Below are 16,686 nucleotides of genomic sequence, written 5' to 3' on the forward strand. Positions count from 1 at the left end.
CCCCTCATTTTTAAAAATTTGTTTATGCATACAGGAACTGGGGTGTAGGCCAGAGGTGCAGGCGGAGGAGGTGAGAGGATTCACCAGAGAGATTGGGGAGGACAGGCAGATCTACTGAAATGCACTGCTGAGGGGAGCAGCCGGCGAGGCAGGAGAGGTCTGCTGTGCCATGTGGGCCACCTCCCTGGCGGGCCTGGGGTCAAACTATGCTGCAGTAGCTGGGGATAGCTTGATAGCGCTGTCTTTGACCCCTGCACCACCAGGGAGGCCCCTCCCCTCATTTTTTTTTAAGTGTTTTAGTTTTTTTTTTTTTTTTTAAAGACTTATTTATTTATTTATACAAGCACTGGGTACAGTCAGAAGCGCGGGAGGGTGAGAGAATTCACCAGAGCCAGAGCGGGGAGCAGAGCAGGCAGAAGGACCGAAGTACACTGCTGAGGGGAGCAGCGGGTGGCAGGAGAGGCCTGCAGGTCATGTGGGACCCTTGCCGGTGGCTGGAGATCGAACTGGCGCTGCAGAGGCTGCGGGCAGCTTGGCAACCCAGCGCTCAACCACTGCGCCACCGGGGAGGCCCCTCCCCTCATCTTTGAAACTCTTCACACCAAGCTTTCTGTCAGGGATGCAGCAAGAAGTAGGAGGAAAAGGAGAGATTCAAATGCTCAAATTCAGGTTTCGTCTCTAACGACTAGCTCCGTGGTCTTGGGTGCCTCCTGTGGCTTCTCTAAGCCCAGCTTCCCCTTCTGTAAACTCAGGGCACCGATACCTGCCTTGTTGAGGTTGTGGATAAACATAAAAATGCAAATCACTGTGGAAAGTGGTTGGCATGGAGTATTAAAATGCCGGGTTTGATTTGAGTCGCATGGAAACTCAGCTCTGCTTTCCGGGCGAAGGGAGCAGGCGTGGTGGACAAGAGGCGGGTGAGCCTTGTGTTCCGGAAGCCAACTGGGTTTTCAGCCCACGGAGATTCTTCCCTCGGTGGAGGAGGTGATGGGGGGATTCACCTGCGTCTGATGAACCACCTGAATTTTCTAGGAGCAAGGGTGAGTGCCCCTGTTCTCCGTCCCTGGAAATCACTTCTGTCTTTGTGGATTAAGCTGCCCAAGATCCAGGATGTCCCCGGGGGGAGCAGAGAAAGTGAACTTGAGTGGGGAGGAGGCAGGCGGGCTTCTCCATCTCTGCCCTGGGAGCAGACTCTCCATGTCACGAGAGTTGTGCAACATTTTTGAATTCCTGCAAATCACCCTGAGTTCCAACCCAGAAGTGGAGGAAGTGAATCCTGGAGGGGATATGATGAAGCTGGGCCCCTACCTATGCTCGGAGCAGCTTGCAATACAGCCAGAAGGTCAAGGGCATAGAATGCAAAGAGCCTCTGAGTTAATAATAGTGGGACCGGCAAGTGGAGACTCTAGTGGAGCTTAGGGGCCCCCCAGCGAGAACCTTCTCACCTGCAGAGTAGGACGCAGCCCTCCTGGGGGAACAGGTGAGGGGAGCAGCAAGTCATTTTTCTAAACTTCCTTGACTGGTTCACCTCTGGGTGTGGCTCCGTAGCCTGCGGGAGATAAGGGGTGTTCGGGGTCACACAGGTGTGAGGGATCGCAGACCCGGCCCCAGTTCCAGTGAAAGGGTCCTGCCGGCTTCCGAGTGTTCTCACACGGCCAAGGACAAGCAGGAGCAAATAATGAAAAAAAATAAATAAAAGGGACCCAAAGCAAATGTTGACATTAAACAGAAGACTCCTTTGAACCAACAGGGGGACATGTGTAGCCAAACACCAGCCAGGCTCTCTCAGGGCGCTTCCCGGCAGGTGGGGGCGACCGTGGAGACCGGGAGGTAACCAAGTGACAGGCTGGTGACAGATCTGCACCTGAGAGGGGTTCCCATCAGCTCGTCTGGGCCTGACAGGTGTTGGGGGGTGGGGGCTGGAGGGGTGGTGGGGCAGGCAGAGCCCACACATCCTCTCTGTGACTTCCCCAAATCCAGAATTCCGGCCATCTGAGGAAAAGCCCCTTCGTATTCCTCCATGTCAGATCTGCCCCGTAACGAGCCAATGAACGCCAGCCAAGTCCACGGTTCTTGGCCCTTAGCCCATTTCTTGGCCAATAAAATTGCACTCCTTTGCTCTCAACCCTGGTCCCTCAAGCCTATATAACCTCTTTCCCTGTCTTTCTTCTTTTTTAAAAATATAATTTATTTATATGGAATATAGTCTCCGTAAAATCCCCGCCACCTTCACCCGTGCACTGTCCTCACAGCCCCCTGTGCTCTCTTTCCCCTGTTCTGATCCCTCCCCTCCCCCCTCCCCTGCACAATGTCTCTGATTTATAATTGCCTGTTAATTTTTTTTATTGTTCCTATTTTTTCCCTGATCCCTGATTTGTTTCCCCTATGTTCCTCCTATAAGTGAAACCCTCTGATAGTTTTCTTTATCCTTCCGGCTTATTTCACTGAGCATGATCCCTTCTAACTCCATCCATGTTGCTGCAAATGGCATGAGTTTATCTTTTTGATTGCTGCGTAGTATTCCATTGTGTATATATGCTCATTCCCTTTCTTAATTAGGAAGACAAATTTGAGTTTTTCACCTGCCTCCTTGCCAAATGATTTACCATAAAACATTTCTCAAACCCTGGCATTGTAATCTCAGCCTCAGTGCACCTCTGGTGGGGAGCACACTGCTGTCGCACTACATTATGGTCCTGGACCCCCTAGTCCACATCATGGGCACACAGGCATAGTCCACATCCAGAGGACAGCACCCCAGCCCCACAGGGTACTTCTTTCAGCTGGCAGCTTAGCTAAACTGTCAACTCAATAGTCCCTACCACCATTCATCACCTGTGAATCCAGGGGACACAGGTTTCATTTATACTGAACATTTGTTCCATAAGTTGGTCCCTTGATCTGAATGTGGACAGGTTGGATGCAACAGGTTGGGGCTGGCAGTGGTGGTGTGGGCAGGAAAAACAAGCTTCCATCTGGCATAGGCATCAGTTCTAGAAAGGACAAAGTGCTACCCCTTGCAGGCCAAAGGGGAACCCCATTGCCGAGGATCCCTAATCTGATTGCGGCATCTGTGTCTTTGAACCACATCTGACAGCAGTAGTCTGAGCCTTATGTTCCCTCAGAAACCAGAGCCTGGGAAAAGGGCTTATAGTCAAATAGTTTATTTTTGGGAAAAGTGCCAACACCCGTGAATCGACAGCAGATGGGGCCTGGCTTGCTCCTGTCCACTGTTTGGTAAATGGCAGAGCTACGTGCTCTGCGAAAGCTTTCCCAGAAGAGCAGAGGTAGGAAATGTTTTCAAAATCACCAGGAAAGAAGTTTCTGGAATTGCTGCCCAGAACGAAACTTTTAGGTGATGAAAGTGTAAGAATCCTCCTCAAGTTAGGGAGGAGAGGATATTTCTTTCAATCACGACCACTTAGTCATTTTTCCCTAAAAATAAAAATGTCAGCACCCACGATGAACCTCCAGCTGAGGAGGATCTAGAAGTAGAAAGTAGTGAGAAAGGGAGTCATTGCAAATATGTTACATATCAATTTTTCTTTTTTTTTTTCTTTTTCTCTACATAATTGAAGGTTAGAATTTTACGTAAACTGGTTGGTTAAAATTACATGAAATAATAAATACCCCCAAAGTACAAAATATTTCTCCAGAAATCAAATCATTTTTTAAAATATATTTATTTCATCATCCATTTTTGTACAATGTCTGATTTCCCCATGAAATTCCCACCACCAATTCACCCGTGCACCATCACCATAGTCCTCGTGTCTCTGGTCTCTGGTTGCCTGTTGATTTTAGAAATCAAGTCACTTAAACATTAAATGCATACGGGTGAAACCAGTGTGGTTTATTTATTGGACGCATAGCTGGTGAGCATTTACTATGTACCAGGGCTTTGCTTGGCACCGGGTATCAGCTGCAGTTGACAACAATTTGTTCCCTTTCTGGGCTTTCTCAGCAAGTTTTATATCTGCTGTCGTTGAGAGCATGGATCCTGGCGTGGACGCCTGCGTTTGATTCCTGGCCCTGCCTTTCTCGTTGTTGCACGAACATGGGCTCGTTATTTACACTCCCCAGGGTCTTCATCTGTAATGACACTGCCGCTCCATGGCATTGTCAAGAGGATGCGTTAATACTTGCAAAGTGCCTAGAATAGTTCCTAGTGGAAGTTAGGCCTCTATGCATGTCTGTCGTGTTGTTGCTATTATTACATCTCCCTGTCCCTGATGGTTTAGAGCAAGTGTATTTCCTCCCCAGATAGACCAGGTTTTCCTAGTGGGTCTTCTCCCTCCTCTTAGTTATCGTGGTGGTCAGTGTGTGGTAGTGGCCTGGGAGGGAGCGTATGAACCAGGTCTAAGCCAATCAAAACACTGCCTTTCCTCACCCGCCGTGACTGGCTCTGAACTGGGCCCATGTTACAAGTTGGTCCAGTCAGAGTGATTACCCGCACCCTGGCTTATTTGGGCAGTTGGTTAGGGGCTGAGCTGTCAGAACCAATTTATCTGAGAATGAACCAAATACAGTGAAATCCTGTTTCAGGCCCACAGATGCCCGTGTCTTTTCGTCCAAAAGTCAAATCTAATTCCCACACCTTCCATTATCTGCTCAAGATATTTTCTTTTGACAAAGCCATAAATAAATAAATCTTCCAAAAAGAAAAAAAGGAAAAAAAAAGTATAGCAACAAGAACAAAAAAGGTAAAATCTTGCCATTTGAAACAACATGGACAGAATTTTGCCAAGCAAAGTAAGTCAGAAGAAGAAAGTAAATAGAAAATTATTTCACTCATATGCAGGATGTAGAGAAACCAAACAAAGGGACAGACAAAACCAAACTCTTGGTTTCTAAATGCAGAACTGAGGTTACCAGAGGGGGAGGGGTGGGAGCACAAAGTGGGGGAGTCCCAGCGAGCTGTGGTGAATTATTGGTATCTTGGTGATGGGCGTGTTCTGGGAACATGCATTTGAGGAGATGTGAGCCTCTACCCTTAAAACATCTACGGTATTGTCAACCAACACTACTGCAGTAAAAAATAATTTATGAAAATATACCAACATGCACAAACTTACACTTCTTTGACAGAAGCAAGGAAGATGGACTTCCTAGCACACCCTGCCGAGTGGCCAGCCTTGCCAGACTTTTCTGAGTCTCTGCATTAGGGCTGAGCATCTTAGGAGATGAGATGTTCTCATATTTCAGACCAAATTTGCCTTTTCCCATGCTCACAGGCTGTGAAAGGGTGGCCATAAAAGTCTGCAGAAACAGCACATCAATCAAGTGGGGACATAATTTATTGATGGAAATTTCATTGAGCTCTAATTTATACTGTAACATTTTAAAGCACTATTAATCCTAAACTGTTTGTGTGCATTCATTTGCAAATGGAATGTTATTGCAGGATCTTTTTAATAAATCATGTTTTCATGATTTTCAGCAAGTGTTTTAAGTTTCACCTTGGGCTAAGTTGTAATTTAAATGTATGCAAGTAAAGGTGTCACTCAGCGTTGACCAGTAGATGGCAGCAAGTTTGAACTTGGCCTGGGAAGCAGATTTTCTCGAGTTGAATGCAACAGAGGACGCAAGTTGGCCCTCGCACAGTAAAGACAAACAGGTCTGGATAAAACATGAACAGAAACGTGACTTCCAAATCTTCGTCTTGATGAAAGTCTTTGTGAATCCGCTCACATCTCTATGGTTTATTGCATTTGTTAAGAAATACAAGTGGAGGGCCTCCCTGGCAGCACAAGGGATTAAGTCAGCACTGTGAAGCTATCCACAGCCACTGCAGCATGAGTTCGATACCCAGCCAGGGAGCTAAACACATGGCGCAGCAGACCTCTCCTGACTCGCCCGCTGCTCCCCTCAGCAGTGCATTTCAGTCAGTCTGCCTGTTCTGTTCCCCGCTCTGTCTCTGGTGAATCCTCTCATCCCCCTTACCTCTGGCCTGTACCCCAGCTTTTGTATGCATAAATGAAAAAAAAAAAAAGTTTCCAGGGCTTACTAACATGAGTTCTGCACCAACAACGAGCAGACATTGTAGTCCCTGCAAGACTCAGTCATATCTTAGAAATGATTAAACAAATGTTTTATGACATCGTGGGCTTGGAGTTGATGAATGAGCCATGAGCATAGACAGGCCTGGAAAATGTTTGATAAGCTAGTAAGAACTTGTCCTCTTAGTCCTCTGTCTTCAGGGTCTGTTTATGTGGTTGATGATCTGCAATGAGGCTGCCTTCCCCAGACGCTCAGATTCCTGTTGAGGTACAGCAGGGGCACCAGGAGGAGGGTGGAGAGAAGGCACCTCTCGCAGGGAGCTACGACACGGCTCAGCAAGTCACTGTGGCTCAGGCACCTGTTTTGCAAGATGCTGCTGATGGAGACATCTAATGAAGCAGCTGTCGAGTCACTGGGTGATGGGCAGGGAGTGGGAGGTGGCCCAGGTGCACCAGTCAGGAAGCCGCTGGCAGCCTTGTGCGAGGCCCAGGCGCCACCAGAGGCACTGCGCTGGGGTCTGTGAGTTCCACACGGAATAAGCCTGGTGTAGGGTAAGGTAAAAAGCATCAGGCTTTTCTGCCCTCCCACTATTAGGTTTGATGATGGATCCCCGCGGTCCTGATTGCATGCCTGATGGCGGGCACCTGGAGTGGGGTGTGGGCACGCGTAAGTGGGTACCCCTGAGAGACTGGGCTTATAAGGGCAGTGTCATGGGGACGCCAGCAGAGAGAAGTATGAAGGGAAAAGGAGAAGCAGACCCACAGGAGAAGCAGAGAAGAGCAGAGATGCAGAGGCCGCGAAAGAATGCCAGACAGCGCAGAAAGAGTGAGGACTTGCTGGGGGCCGGGAGGCCTGCCAGCCTCCTGGCCCCCCAGCTCCCTTGCCTGCTGTGTGCCTGGTAAATCCCAATAAAGGCTTGCAAAAGCCACCGAGGGGTCCAGGACTGACTCCTCCTTCACCCCATCTGTGGAATCATAGAGAACCTGCCCTGTCCCTTCCTGCCCCTACACCTGTTCTAGAGCGGGCCACCTCGCCTGCCTTCCTCTTTGATGAAAGAATCCCCGGGGCAGGATGGGATGGGAGCTTGTGCTTGCTCCATCCCCAAGACCCTCCAGCAGGAATGCTGATTCAGCAGTGTGGGGCCTGAGTTCCTTTATGTCTAACGAGCTCCCAAGGATAAGGACGAGCCAATCCTTGACACACCTGGGATAACAGGTCTCAGCCTCTCCTTCTACTCTGCATTCTGCAATGATGCTGGTCACCAGTATGACTTTTTCTGTGCTCACGGCTCATTCATCAACTCCAAGCCCACGATGTCATAAAATATTTGTTTAATCATTTCTAAGGCAAAAAAAGTTGGAGAACAATTTCTGTAGGACCTGTTCCAGGGCAGCTTTGCTGTTGGCCATTGACAGAAGGTGTCTTCTGCCATCTCCACCCCTAACCGTGTGATTGTCATGCCATTCCCATGCGTCGTGGCCCGAAGGCACCAGGCAGGTTTTCTATGGATCTGGCCAGATGGGTAGAGGAGAGTCCTGGAGACCTGAGTGGCTTTTTCAGACTTTTAATGATCTTTCTTTCTGCACTATTTGTAATGCAGCAACCGGGAGCAGGCCAGGCAGGGAGGGCTGGGGGCCACAAGGCTGGTGGGCCTCCTAGCCCCCCGTGAATCTTTACTCTTTCTGGACTCTCAGGCCTTCTTTTGTGGTCTCTTTGCTGGTCTCTACTGGTCTCTACTGCGCTCCACCGCATGGTGCGCCACTGCCTACCATCCTCTGTGACGCCGCCCTTGTGCTCAGTCTCTTGGCTCAGGTGTGCACACTTACACGTGCCGACACCACGCTCCAGGTGTCCACCAGCAGGCATGCACACCCTGAGCCCATGTTCCCAAGAGCCTCCTGTATTCAAGGCCACAGATGCTAGCCGCAGGGGCTAACAGCACAAAAGCCTGAGCACCTTCATTTCCCCTGCACCATGATACAGAAAATGAGTGAGGATCAGAGAGGTTGTCACTTGCCCAAGATTGAACAGTTAACAGGTGAAGAGTTTGGGATTAACTACCGTACTTCATTAATCTGAAAAGAATCATTAATTATACTATGAACGATGCACTACGCAAGGCATTAGGACATAAAGTGAGCAAAATCAATCACACTGGCAGGAAAGCTGACATCTAAATGATAACATCACAGAGTGAACATGGATCCTAAACCTGCCATTTCTCACCGTATCCATTGCTGCCCCCTGATCTGACCTATAGGACTGCACTGATCTTCTCATTCCCTTGTCTGGGAGACGCTCCCCCATCCTTGCCGTGGTCAGCCCTTTGCTATTCCCCAGGCTTAAACAGCGAGGTCACTTGCTGCCTGAGGCTGTACGCGGCAGGATGGGTAAAAGTGGCCCCAACACCTCGTCTGTATTCCTGCTTCTCTACTCACAACTGTGTGACACAGGGCCGGGTCCTCTGCTTCTCTGGCTTCTAGGGGAGCACAGAGTCACGTTCTCAGCCTGGCTAGGCAGTGGGGACAGTGGCCTTCTCCTAGGGAGCCTGATTTTCATGCAATTACATACAATTCCCCAACATGAAGGCCACAGCCTCTACTATTAAGAATGGATAATGGAAAGAAATAGATGGGCTTTGTCAGCCTCTGTTGACCTCTTCTCTGAGTAGTTGGAGCCTTCTCAGAAAAATCTTTAGAGGCCTTAAGCTCAGAAGTTAAAACTTGAAGACCATCTAGTTTCTAAAGGCTAGAGCCAGCAGTCTGTCTTGGATCTTGGTCTGTCTCATACCTTTGACGTTATGTTTAAACATGGATTTTATTATTTAATAAACAACAGGGCCCTGAGAGTTTCTCTGGAGCCTTCTGCTAACATTAATCATCTTTCTGAATACATGCTGCCATTTAGACTGGGAATCGGGTCAAACTTTGTGGGAGGAGTGGAGGGAAGTCCTCATCTACCCAGTGGGATCACCAACCCATGCTTCAACTTGTTCACAGAAAATGATAGAATGAAATAGATGTGTGGCTGTGACGGAACCCTTCCCTCAGTGTTTTAAGCTTTTCTGGAAAATCAGCTGTGTGTTAGAGTCTGCCCCACCCTCGGCTGCTAAGAATGTGAAGTTGGGAGACCCAAGAAAAGTGTCCTCCCCAGTCTGTAAATGCTTTTCTCACCTTCTGCTGATTCCTGAAATTCTAATGTCAAAAGTCTTTCTTTCTGCAAGGAGACAAGTAACTTGAACAGCACATACAGTCATGCATCATTTAAGGACAGGGATAGGTTCTGAGAAATGTGTGGTTAGGTGATTTCATCATTCTGTGAATGTCAGAGTGTAATTACAAAGCTTAGATGCTCCAGCCTCCTACACACCCAGGCTACAGGGCATAACCTGTCGGAACTACTGTTGACGTGCAGTCCGTCACTGACTGAAATACCATTCATCGATGCATGACTATATATTTGGGAGGGGGAATCTGTAATTAAAATTCAGTCTAAAAGGTTAAGGGGATGATCTCAGGCCTATTAGGTCAGAAGGTTTTGATAGGGCGAAGGCAGAGGCAAGGATGGAGACGCAGAGCAAGTGGTGGGAAATGGGAGAAGGGCACTGCATCAGTTAGCTATTGCCACAGTGATGCCGCGTAACGAATCATCCAGAACTCAGTGGCACGTGTTAAATATTTACTTCCTGCTCAAGTGTCTGTTAAGTGTCTGTTGGACAAGCTAGGTTCAGCTGATCTGTGTCCGGTTCTGGGCTTGGTTCTGAGCTGTGGGTAAGGTCCAGTCTGCTCCATGTGTCACTCATCCGTGAATCAGCTGCAAATTGAGCTGTGAATGGAAACTCTTAACAGCTCTGCAGCCAGAGGCACAACATGTGTCCAGTCACTCCTCGCTTGTGTGCCCCCTACCCCCATTCTCTCAGTAGAAGCAGGGCACACACTCAAACCTAATACCCATGGGGCAGGGCAGTATATGCCCCCATGGAGTGGCAGTGGTGTGAAGAGAAAGGGTCATTGCTGAAGGAGTGAATCTTCCAGGCAGCCTAGTATTGGGACCACCTGTGCCAACCTTTACAAAGATGCCGCCATCTTTCTGGTTCCTTTCTGTCCTCCCAGAATCTGCAGTTCTGGGGCTCGTGGGCCGTAGATCATGTCACCTCCAGCACGGGGGTTGTTTCCTGCAGGACACTTCCTTTTCCTCACTGCTCCTCCCCTTTCTTACCCCGAACCCACAACTCCAGGCCCGTCTTATCCTACTCTGATCCCAAATCTATCCAATTCCATTTTCCTCTGTGGACCTTTACATTTTTGGTTCAGATACTGAGGAACCAACACCATGTTTCTCAATAAAATAAACCACTGTAGGGTAAGGAAAAAGTATCAGGCTTTTCTGCCCTCCCGCCATTAGGATAGATGCGGGAACCCTGTGGTCCTGAACGCATGCCTGATGGCGGGCACCAGGAGTGGGTCCACCTGGGCTGAGAGACTGAGTTTATAAGGGCGGCATCACGGGGACGCCAGCAGAAGCCAAGAACAAATGGAAGCCGAGAGAAGTGAAGCAGTAGAAGCAGAGAGGCCGAGAGAAGAAGAGAAACAGAGAGAAGGCCAGGGAGCCCAGATGGAGTGAGGATTTGCTGGGAGCTGGGAGGCCTGTCAGCCTCCCGGCCCCCCAGCACCCCTGCCTGCCGTGTGCCTGGTCAATCTAAATAAAAAACCTGCAAAAAACCACTTTTCATTGCTAGTACATGTATTTTGTTACTGCTGAACTGAAAATAAGAAATTGCAGATGGAAACCGACAACTCCTGACCCAAACCTGCTTTCCTGCTCGCCTGGCAGCGCCCATGCGCAGAGCCTCTCCCCTTTGCCTTTCATTTTGCCATTGGTCGGCAGCCTGGAGGCGGGAAACAAGAGGAAGGGGAACCATCCAGGGCTCGGAGCTGCAGCGGCTCCATTTTTCTCCCTTTGGTGGTGCGGCTGCAAGAGCAGGTGACCCCTCAGCCTCCAGATGCTGGTGAATCAGCCGGGCCCCGTTCACATTGTGAAATTTACCTCTGGAGGAAAGGGGTGGTGTGGAAACCAAGGGCAGGGCCTCATGTGCCCCCCATCCCATGCCCTCCTCTCCTCCCCTGGCAGCCAGATCGGGCCTCTGGATCCGCTCTTGACCAGCTCGGGGCTGGGTACAGCAGGGTGAGGGCCTGGTGTCATCACTGGGATGGGTAAGGTGCCCCAGAAAGAACAGCATCACTGGCTTCCAGCTTTGTGGGGAATGAAGCCCAGGTGAGCCTACCTATAAAGCCTGAGGGAAGGGGTTAGAGACAATGATGTGACCATCCCATGGGGTTCATTTCCTTCAAGTGACCTGGGGGTTGGCTCCTGTCACTGGTATCAAAGTTGGGCAAGCCCCGTGAGGAGGGCGCGGGAGCAGGTCAAGGTGAGCAGGCAGGGTGAGCGTGCAGGTGGCCGGCAGCTGAGCAAGGTTTACAAAGGCACAGCAATGTGGTGCAAAATCCTACAGTAGCCCTCGCATAATGTGGTGGGTCGGTCCTTGGAAAGGATGACATCAAACAGAGCTGCATAAAAAACCAGGCTCTGCTCTAATTTCATTTGGTTTTGACGTCAGCTGGGATTTCTTTTTCTTCTCATCAACATTATAATGAAATGACTGAACAAAGTGAAGTTATTCAAGGACCCGCTGGAGCAGAGAGGGGTCAGATAGTGATGGATGCATGTGTGCTTGAACACGATAGATACTCACCACGATAGATACTCTTCTAGTACTGTGGCTAGAAGCCACAGTAAACATTCCTGCTGAGACTCAATGGCTCAGAATTTTAGCTCCTTAGTGCTTCTGAGCACCTTTGATAGCTGGGAGCTTTTTAAAAAGGATGACCTTCATTCTTTGCAATTCCCTTTCAGGTGAATCCTCATTTCGGGGACAATAGTACTGAGCCACAGAGAGGTTGTTAACTTGCCCAAGGGCTCGCAGCTGGCAAGAGGAAGGATCCCGAAGGATCCCAGGTGCAACCACCCTGCATTCTAATTTACTTCTTTTTGGTTTGGCAGCGAATCTATGTGCAGCAGGAGATTCAGAGGCTGGGGGCTGGGATAGTCCAGGGACGTGCTGAACGCCCATGTCACTGTAATGCCACCAGCCCTTTGATCCATAATAATGTCTGTGGGACTGAGATTCCCGCCTAAGAATTTTAGGGGGACACAATTTAGCCCTAAACAGGAGGCATGTTGGATCTACTGTGTTGGGGTCTCCCTGGGGAGAGGTTCTCATGTTCCTTGCTGCAGGTGCTTTACCAGATCACAGCCTCCTTCCTCTTCATACAGTAAAGGTGAGTTGTATGAAGGAGCAGCTGAGGCCCTGACTGCACAAAACCTCGGGGATTCCCCGTGCTTGTTGCTGAGGGACTGAGCTTAGGTCATACAAAACCCAGGGAGAGCACTTTCTGAAAACTTCTATCAGGGCTGTGTGGTCCAAATGGTGGGGTGCTGGGATAGAACTTTGGTCAGAGTTATTCCTCCCGGGAGAGCCATGGAGTGATGGAATCACGGTCCTGTAAGGCAGTCATTGGTTGGGACCTTTATTTTTTCAGCTGGGAATACAGGAAAACTCCAGTTTCTCTGATGAATACGTGGCCATCCCAGTCTTGGAAAGACCAACTTAGGCTAGCTAGGGCAGGGTCATTCTGGTTGAATGAGAGACAGCAGCCCCTGGGTCCCAGCCAGCACATGCTGGGCCAGTGTGTCTCTGCAGGAGTCCATCCACACAGGGGGAGTCTGAAGGATGGGCTGATGGGCCTGAGCGATGCATGAGGTGTTTGAAGTTGAGAGCCTAAGAGAAAGCAGTCTACTCACTCATCAAAACCAAAGGCATAGGGCCTCCCTGGTGGTGCAAGGGATTAAGAGGGGAGACATAATTGAATTTTGGGAGGCCAGTGTGACAGCTAATGGTTGATAAATAACAAAAGATTGGGATGTTGTCAATAAAAAATGGAAAAGACCAGCCAGATGAGGCTAATAATGAAATAGTTATTTCCACCCCTCCCTGATGATCCAGATGTTGAGAATATGAGAGAGTATTGGGGTACCATTAGAATCAAGAGAAGTGGTTTCATATTTGACAACTAGCTCTGTGTCCGATGTGTCAGGTTTGAGATTGTGGGGCTAGCCGGGCATCCTAGGCATGTTCTGCAGGTAGCGGTAATTAGCAAATCACACCTGGAGAAGGGGAACACAATAAAAAGGTAACAGGTGAAGGGGCAGACCAGGAAGCTTCACACTGCAGGCTTCACACAACAGGATAAGTTGGCCTGTATTTGCCTTCTTTTGAAGGATTCTGAGAAAAGAGCGCAACCTTAATAATGCTGGCAGTTTGCCAAAGAGGTGAGAGTTCATTTGCTGATCTTATCTCATGCCTTCCTGCCAGGTGGCAAAGTGTATTAATAAACACAGGGAAAGCAGCATCCAGGACAAGAGCAACCGTGCAAACAAATGCCGAGAGCCAGCTTTCCGATCCTCCTCGACCAGGGGCTCAGAGCCAGGACCGGATGTCTGGGGGAGGAAGGAGTAAGAGGCAAAGATGGGGTCTCCTATGGGGATTTCTAACCCCTAAAAGACTTCTTTTTCAGGACTGTAGGGACAGGGTTGAGCAGTGTATAGTGTTGTAGGAAATGAAATCGCCGCTGCTGATTGTTAGACCTGCAGGTGACCTGGGGGCCCTGGGCTGGACTTGAGAGGCTTCCAGAGGGTCCTTCAGGATGGAGGTGAGGGAGCAGAAAGGGCTTTGAGGATATTTACCAGCCCCAGTGCTTGAGTTGGACACTTTGGCATGGATTAGAATGTATGATTTTGTACTGTTTTCCTTGAGGAGAATGCGGTCAGGGAGGAGCTAAGTGGGGAGATATTACAGACCCCCCTTTATCATTGTATTAAAAAAAACACGTACTGTTTAATTTTCCATCTTGACCATTTTTAAATGCATGGGTTAGTGTTAAGCATATTCGAATGGCAGGTTTCTAGAATCTTTTCATTTTGCTGAAACTTGATTCTCTTGAGAAACACTACTTCTCCTTCACCCCAGCCCTCCTCAGCCCTTGGTAACCACCTGTCTACTTTCAGTTTCTATGATTTTTGATTACGTTAGTTATTCATAGGAGTAGAATCACACAATATCTTCCTTGCCCCCACTGCTCTAAAAAAATGTGTTTTAATACATTCCTGCACCACACTCTCCCATAGTAACTGTGATTTATTTTTAAATTTTAGTTATTTTTATTGAGGCAGCTTAGGTTCACAATACTGTATATGTTTTGGGGACATAGGGTCACACCTCATCAAACATATGTTATCATATCACACCTACAACCAATGCACCGCACCTGTGATTTTACACACACGTACACACACATACACACGCACACCCCTTCGAAGGAGAGAAAAAGGAGGAGCAAATGCTTACACAGCCAAATTTTGGGTGGGGATATACATAGAACTGGAAAAAGAGCTCAAGAAATTTTGATGCCACCCTCTTCCCCAAAGAATGTCTTCCCTCCTTGCTGAGAATCACCATTGTGAGAATCACCTTGTTGAGAATCACCATTGACAAAAAGTAGGCAAAAAAATAGAGTATCCCCCCACCAAAGTACAGGATGCAGAGCAGAAGTCAGTCACAACATTTATTGAGCATTTATGTGTGCAGAGAACTGGACAAAACACCAGTAGGAAACACTGTGGAAGTTCAACAGCTACTGTCATGTGCCTCATGAAGATCACACTTTAATTGAGTAGAGGGACAGCTGCTAAGCACACACAGATGTGTGGCCAGCGTGCAGACAGGTGCCTGGCTCACCCCTACAAGTTTGTTACGAGCAATGACTGCAGTCATCAGGGTATGAGAAGACGCGGGGACAGATGGGCTAAGTGAAGATCAAAGATAAATCCCAGTGTCCAAGTTCTGACTAAACTGCTGCTTAGTAGAAGCAACCAGAAAACACTAGAAAATACTAGAAACTTGGGGAATCTATTTTCTTTATTCTACTAGCCACTTCATTTTAAACTAGCCTTTTTTTTTTTAGCACAAAATAAAGGCAGTTGACCCAACAAAACACTAGAATATCTTTATGTAAAAAAAAAAAGTTTTTTAAAGGCTAACATCAGCTGTTGATTGTACCACTTCCAAAGGTCAGGTACAGATTCAGAAAGTTAATAGCTTTTTTTCTTCTTTTTAATAAAGCTTCCATCATGTGAAAGACTTTCCAATACATTTAGTGAACAGAGGCATTTTACTGTTTTAGATCTGAGAAATCTTATTAATATTTTTATGTGCTTTTAAAATTATTTTAGGGCCTCCCCTGGTGGTGCAGCGGTTGAGCACTGGGCTGCAAGGCTGCCCGCAGCCTCTGCAGCGCCGGTTTGTTTCCCGGCTGCCGGCGAGTGTCCCACAAAAAAAAATATATATATTTTAAAATAAGGTTGTCAGATAAGACACAGGATCTATTTTAGTGCATGAGACATAGTCATACTAAGAACTATTTGCTGTTTATTTAAAATTAGGATTTAACTGAGCATCCTGCATTTTATATGCCAAATCTGGCAACTTTATTTGAAGATTAACAAACCTTTGGAAATTTCAGAGATTCCCAATAATGGGAACCTAACTTATTTTCATCTACATACTGACACTGTCAGAAGAAAATATTCATTCTTCTGGCAGGAAATTTGCAGATTTTGTATCAAAAACATTTTCATCTCTTAGACATTTTACCATTACCGTTTTAGCAGTGCAGGTTTTAGTGGGTTGAATTTTTACCTTGAAATTTTTGACCAAAATGACCAATTATAAATATTAAAGGAGATTTCAGCCTGAGGAACAGAAAAACTAATGTCCGGCTTGAAAAGTCTCCTGTAATAAATAATTACATCCTCAATATTTCTTCTCCATTAGCACACAATCATTTATGTCCTCGTGCAAAAACCCACATGATGTCACCCACATGTTGTTCAGTGAGCCCCCCTATTTATATCACCTCTTATTACTCTCTGCCCTTCTCCACTGTCACAGTGATCTTTTCCCTATAATTGGAGTCAGTGGGTCTTGGGTGCAAGAAGAGTGAGTCAGTGCCTGTGAAAACAAAACAGCAAAAATCTGACTTTGGAGATGCTTGCAGGCATAAAAACAATGAATTCTTTCTGTTTGTTTTTACTTCCTCCACTAGCATGTACATTTCTTTCTGTCAAAAATGTCTGTTCATTTATTTAAGCTGACAGGACAATATTGCCCTTAAAAATTAAACCAACAGAGTAAAGAAAGATAGATGGAGATGTTGGTGGCCTAGACACATTCTATTATACAGATGCATTTCATGTTATCTAAATGTTGAACTCATGGCTTATTTTAAATTGAGATTTTTAGATTAGAGGAGAGATTTGAGCACTAATTTTGCAGAGAAAAGCAGCTCACAGAAAACCCCAACTGTTGTAAATGAAAAATGGTAACACTTGCTGAGTTCTAACATCCGTTCGCTATTTTTTTTTTCTTTTGAAAAACATCAAAAAGTATATAGGTAAGGGACACGGTTACATGTTTGATTTATACATACACATAAAATCAATCCAATTAGTAACAAATATATACACTGAACTCAAAGGCACAGCAGCTTTGATATTCAAAAGCTATTTGGT

This window comes from Talpa occidentalis, unplaced genomic scaffold (assembly GCF_014898055.3).
Source record: "Talpa occidentalis isolate TD23 unplaced genomic scaffold, MPIMG_talOcc4v2.1 talOcc4.6, whole genome shotgun sequence".
NCBI lineage: Eukaryota > Metazoa > Chordata > Mammalia > Eulipotyphla > Talpidae > Talpa > Talpa occidentalis.